The sequence below is a fragment of the Eurytemora carolleeae genome, unplaced genomic scaffold (assembly GCF_000591075.1).
Source record: "Eurytemora carolleeae unplaced genomic scaffold, Eaff_2.0 scaffold1592, whole genome shotgun sequence".
In the NCBI taxonomy this organism is placed as follows: domain Eukaryota; kingdom Metazoa; phylum Arthropoda; class Copepoda; order Calanoida; family Temoridae; genus Eurytemora; species Eurytemora carolleeae.
The window spans coordinates 29,343-36,257 of NW_019402149.1; positions in this window are offsets into that span (position 1 = coordinate 29,343).

The following is a 6,915-nucleotide window of genomic DNA, read 5'->3' on the forward strand; positions in this document are numbered from 1 at the left end:
AAAAGCCATAATATTATTATGTCTGCTAGAGTTTATTTAATGAAAAGGGTAAAAGACTGCAAAGATGTGTCTATAATGTCTCCGCAAGATGAACAGAGATTTCTGTAATTTTCTTGTTTTACTAAGTAAAACCGTATGCAGTCAAAACATGAACAAACAAAATGTGAACATAGCAGACGAAACTCTTACAGATTACAGCTTTCTCAGTATATCAGTATATCAAATTCGTCACTGAATTCCCATGTTTATTGGGACACCCTGTACAGTGTGCAGTATAAACATACAACCTACAAAGTAGTCACCTGCAAACATGTACAGATTACAGTGCAGAGTACAGCATACCACAAACAACATACAATTGTATTACATCCGCCCAACCTTACATCCATCCTATGATACTTTGGACCTACCCGCACCATGGTTTTTCAGCTGCTGTTGGTTCGATGTTCTGTAGGTCAGTTGCACAACTTTCTTAAGTTGGTTGTACTTGTAGGTTGGATGCACATTATTTGTTGGTCGGAAGCACAACTTTAGTAGGTCGGATGCACAACTTGAGTAGGTCAGATGGACAACTTGTGTATAGGTCGAATGCACAACTTTGGTAGGTCGGATGCACAACCTTAGTAGGTCAGATGGACAACTCTAGTAGGTCAGATGGACAACTTTAGTAGGTCAGATGCACAACTTTATTAGGTCAGATGGACAACTTTTGTAGGTCGAACGCACAACTTTTGTAGGTCGAACGCAAAACTTTTGTAGGTCGAATGCACAACTTTGGTAGGTCTGATGCACAAAAAAGTTAGCGTATCCGACCTACTGTAGTTCGGTTGCACAGCTTTTTCTAAGTTGGTTGCAACTTGCACTCAATTCTGTAGGTCGGACGCACAATAAATGTCTTAACCTAACATAACCCCACATATCGGCTATATAACTTTTTCATGTTGATAAATGTGGCCGCAGCACTTGGCCCTCTAGCCTGTCCTAGCTGCAGCGCTCAGCCCCAAAACACAACAAGGGCTCCGGCTATCTAACAATCCGCCCAGATTTTGTTCTATTAATGATCCTGAATGCAAGGGAACCGGGTGAAGGGTTTCCGGGAACCAGAGTTTGCTGAAACCCCAGGTTGACATTCTCAACCCACCTCCCCNTCCCTCCTATATTGAACCTGGGTTTTTGGTTTCAAGGCAACAGTTTAATCTTTGGTTTATTTTCATAGGCAATGTGACGGCAAATAATTTTTCCATTATTCTAAATAATGAAATAATATTCTAAATAATAGATTAAATTTCAATGAAAAATGAATTCACGAATCCAGAAAATGTGAAAAATATTAACAGAGTGGGAAAATATGATAAAATATGATAAAATATTAGAAAATAGGAGGAAAATAAGCAATGAGACTCCTGACCAACAGGTAGGTGTTTAAAAACCTCTGGCCTGTCTTTGAATCAGACTTTTTGGTAAAAAAGCTTTGAAAAACATGGGAAAAAAATAGGGAAAATAATTTTTCCCCAATCTTTTTTTTTAAATAGTATCTTGAGATTTGCGTGCAAAAATTTTTTATTTTCGATGAAAAATGAAATCATGAATCCAGAAAATATGAAAAATATTAATCAAGCGGGAAAATATAATAAAATAGGGGAAAGAGGGATCTAAAACCCCCTTAAAATTCGCTCCGATGAGATTCTTGTCTAACAGGTAGATTTATAAAACACGTAGCTTGTCCTTAAATCAGACTTTTTGGTAAAAATGCTTTAAAAAGCATGGAAAATGGGGATAAGGGAGGGGGGAAATATATATTTTTAAAAAATTATATTTTTATATTACTTATAAGAAACAGCCTCACATATTTCTCGAATCAATCAAATAAAATATGTTCTTTGGCAACAATTTAAAGCATTCATTTTAAATGATATTCTGGAAAGATTGAGGTTTACTGGATGACGACATTCAAGACCTAGTCTCTCTTGTCATATATATGGTAACACTATAGTAACCTCGTTGTAATATACCCACAAAGTATGCGTCTTGAATGCCTTCGCTTAAAATTTGTTCACCTTTTTACCTGGTTTTATTATTGCATTATTTAATTATTTGATTATTTAATTATCTAATTATTTAATTAATTTAACTTTTTAGCTGAGATTAAATTCAGGGATTCCCATAAAACATGATGAGGAAAACTACAGTGGTCGTCGTGTATATCAATACAATGAAGATGACTTACTTCTTCAATTTAATTTCACGCCTAGCTTTAAATACAGCAGGGTAAAGGCATACACAAGGTGATTAAGCTTCTCTATAGACTCTCTCCGATGTGTTAAAATCTTTTAGTCGCAAAATATATCTCAAACCTGAAACAAGGATGATTTAATTACAATGTTTCTGGAGTTATAAAATGCGGGTATTTGTTTTAATAAAAATCATAGCAAATGATTAACTTTAAGAAGCACAAATGGTAAAGGATACAGTTTAAGGTTGTTGAATGAGTGGAGTAAATATTTATAAACTGATAAGTTGATACTATGGAAATAAAGTTCTGAACATTGTTTGTTACTAGTATTATGATTGTAATTGAAAGGGAAACTTACTATTAGGTCTTAACACACTCGAAATAGAGAGGTGATTGATTTGTGACTAAAACATAATTGTCTTCTGAAAATAATTGCTTGTTTAAAAAAAAAAGATTGTTTTCACTTGGAATTTTAACTTATTTCACTTTAACATGAGCGGTTTTGGTACACAATCGAGTATCAGAGTTGGGGTTGGGTTTGGTGTGTAGGACTCCGTCAGAGAAATAAATCCTTGGCAAACCTGGTAAAGACGACTTTCAAAGGCTCTGGGGAGTTTAAAATGATTTTGTTCAACAAGCAGAGACACATAACATATCGTAAACAAAGATAAGCTGTCAAAATTAAAAGGGAAAATACCAAGGAGTATAAAATAGAAGGGAGATACAACTGACGCAACCCGCCCTACCATATGATTATACATGCTTTGCAGACGGTACTCCATTTGTATAAGAAATATTCAGAATTGGTTATTGTATACGCGGTAATTGTACATCAGACAAATATTTCTTATGCAAATGGAGTACCGTCTGCAAAGCATGTATAATCATATGGTAGGGTGGTCCGCGTCAGTTGTATCTTCGCTTCTATTTCATACTCCTTGGAAAATAAATATTCTTTGCTATCTAAACCTTTATACTGTTTATTGCCATTAAAACAAAGTACAAAGTTAATTGTAGACTTTTGTGACGCAACTCTTTGAATTACGCCGACAAACCCTTTATAAAAAATTGAACCAGGATCAAATCTTAATGGAACTGTACGCGTAATTTCAAGTTACAATCTTTGCAAATATGGCAATTCCTGATTCACAACGGTACCCTCAAAGCTTTGTCTGGTCAAGTATAAATTAGATATCAATGATAATAATTCTAAAAACAGATTTTTTTTTAATTGAAGTTTCTCTACTTTTAAGACTTGCGTATTTCTACAGCTGAAAAACATATAGAAACTAACAGATTAAATGAATTTTAAGCCAAGAAAAACGACAATATCTCCCACAATATCAATCAGGGGCACGGCGTTGAAACCTTTGTATGGAGGGTCTGCAGATTTATGATCTGAAAATTGGGCTGGTCTTACTCACAACAATATCCTGGAAACTGATAAGAAATGTGTAAGATAATTGACTTTGACAATTTCTTTCATTGTTTCTGTTGCAGAAATGCGTTACTCACTTTAATTTAGAAACACAAGTGAACTAAAATGATAAAAAAGAGATAGAAATTATGATTATTCTTGATCAGAAAGGGCTTTTAACGTTTTTTGCAATAACTGAAAAAGTATTGGTCTGTCTGAGGCTGTTTAATTTTTTTCACATGCCCCTCACTTCAGGCTAAAATCTGGGTATTTATACTTACTGCAAAAGTTCTGATTTTAGAAGTTTTGGCTTGGTTTGGGTCCGCCGAAACCTCTGAATAATTTATGAACGGAGAGCAACCATACACACACACTCAAACAATCATACATAGACCGAGCCACATCAATCCAGTGTCCGAGCAACATCAATATTGTGTTCTAAAATGCAAATAAATCTGAAATCCGAGCCAAATCAATGTTGTGCCAGAGCCACATCAATCTTGTGTCTTAGCCAAATTAATTCTGTGTTTGAGCCACACCAATCTAGGTGTCAGAGCATCATTAATCTGGTCAGGTGTCCTAGTCAAATCAATGCTGTGCCCGAGCCACATAAATCTACTGTCCGGGCTAAATCAATTTAGTGTCCGAGCCTCATCAATCCGGTTTCAGATTAAGAATTAATATTTTATTTGACTATGATTTAAAGATTTTGATAAAATTACCAAGTAATTATTTAGAGGTGGCTCGAAATAGAACATTACACTACAGAACAGTTGGCTCGGACGCAAAATTGTTGAGGTTCGCCTTCCCTCCCTCACTACTCAGACATTCTTTGAGTTTTTTTTCTCTGGTAAACTGCAGTAATAGTCAATCAAAGCTACCATTTACACTAGTTTACAGAAACCAATACGATTCCGGTGTCGTATATAAAAATCTATCAATTTTTGTCTTTCTAAAAATGTTCAATTTATCATATAAGCTTTTTAATTCTACTAATACAATTTTGCATGGTTTTCAAATATAATATGCAGTGCAATTTGCACAATTCCTCGGTCACGTTGCAAATTTTCGCAAGAATTGATTTATTGATTATAATTATTGATTATAATTTTCATATTTTCAAGACTAAAAATGATGGAAAATCCCGGTTAATTATGAAGTTTTCATTCATAATTAATTTGATAAAATTAAAGTTTGAAGTTTCCACGTAATATATCGTCATGAAGAGAGCAGTTCAACCTGAACCACGGAACAAACGGTTCACTTCTTTTAGTAATAATAATAATACCATTTTATTATTATTATTATTAATTATTGAGGTCGGACCTTTTTTTAAGAGACTGCGCTAAACTTCAACGTTTAATAAATTGATTTCATTAAATTGATTTTAGTCTGTAAATACAGCTGTCTTATTTTCTCGCGATTTTTTAATGACCATTCGATGATATCCAGATGGAATAAACTTAATCCGCAGATAGAAATAAGTTCTTTCTTACACGATTAACTGGACAAAAGTTCAGAGCTCTGAGATCGAATTTTTTTTGTGAGAACTTGGTTATCTACAGAGTGTCCCATATCATATCGGATTATCTCCAAGCTTTAACGCCAAAATATGCACTTACTACCCAAAAAACCTGGTATTTTCTGCAAGAAATTTTTATATTAGTCTTATACATTTTTTATGACTCATTCTTTCTGATTTTCAAATAAGTCTCTTAAATCTCAATTTAGAGGTAAGTTTAAAGGTTGTTTAATTTTGGACCAAAAACCGAGATTGAATTTAAATTAAAGAAATCGAACTGAACTCACTTTTTAGATTTAAATTTTGGTTCCGGTAACAGGTTACAGGTCTAAAAAAGGATTTTATTGAACGAACGATTTTACCGAACGATCGTTAAGTAAGACAAACGAAACAGTGGAAAACGAATGATACGAAATAATTTTTTTAAACGACGGAAAAAACGAACGCAATTTGTTTTATCTTTGCTTAATCCTAAAAATAAGAAATTAAAAAACTGTATTCATAGGCTGAACACTAAATTTAACCTAGGCAATTAATAATTTAACATGTCGTCTTAGTAGTCTCATCCTTTGTGGGTAACCCTGTATATAAGAGGGGCAATTTGATACGTCGCACCTCAAAAGATACAGTTTTGCTAATGAGATTAATAATACCTAAGTTACCACCCCTAAGCTGAAAACTTTTGAATGCTTGATCTTTTTTTTTCTTAATCTCCAGATTAAATAATGCTTGTTCTCCTCTTGTTGTTAATCTCCAGATTATTTAACCGATCGGGATTAAGGATATTACATTCTAAAGTTTTCAGCTCTGATTATATAATAGAAATTAAACCTCAGTCTACTTTCTATTTACATGGAAACCTTGTTTTACAAACTATGCCTATTCTTGTTTTTATACAACTAGACTTTTAAGGCGCAATTTGCTTTGTTTTTAAGATTTTAACCGTTTCTTTTCAAGTCGACATTTTTCACTTGATTCACGGATATTTGGGTTTTAATTGGTGGATTTAAAAAAATGTTAAATACATTAATTCTTCTTTATCTATATATACTAGCTTGGGTCCGGCCTCAATAAAGTTTCAATAGAAGTAAATATTTCAATTTAATGTTTTGCCCCGACATAATGATCCATCTCTCATTGGATGATGAGATAGATAAATAGATAGAGGATACTGCCAAGCAATTTCTATTGGTTTAGAATAGACACCAAACACATGACTGAATCCTGATTGGATCAGGCAAGCCGACGGTAGGGTTGTTCCTGGGAACGATCGTTCTTTCATAAGAACAAACAGAACGATCAAAAACGATCCCATCGTTCTGAAAGAAATAACGAAGCCATGGAAAATGTTGGAATGATTTGAAAAGGAACGGAACAGAACGGAAATTTTGGAAAAGAACAGAACGGAATGGAACGGGAGGACCGTTCTCTACTCAGAATGGAACTAAACGAGACAGAACGAAACAAGAACAGAACGATTAAAAAAGGAACAAGAACAGAACGATCTAGCTGAAGGCCCTCGTTCTAGAACAGAACAGAGCAATTTCAAAAAACTCGGAGCGTGCCCAGCCCTAGCCGACGCTGTAGTGTAGTGGTTTATATAATTTTTATTACTTAAACAGTTGAAAATCACTTTGCTCACCTTTAATTTGATCTTACTGGGGGGGGGGCATTTATCCTTACACCCCCCCCCCACAGTATATATTTCAGCATGTGCTTGTGTTGATAAATATGCTATACCTA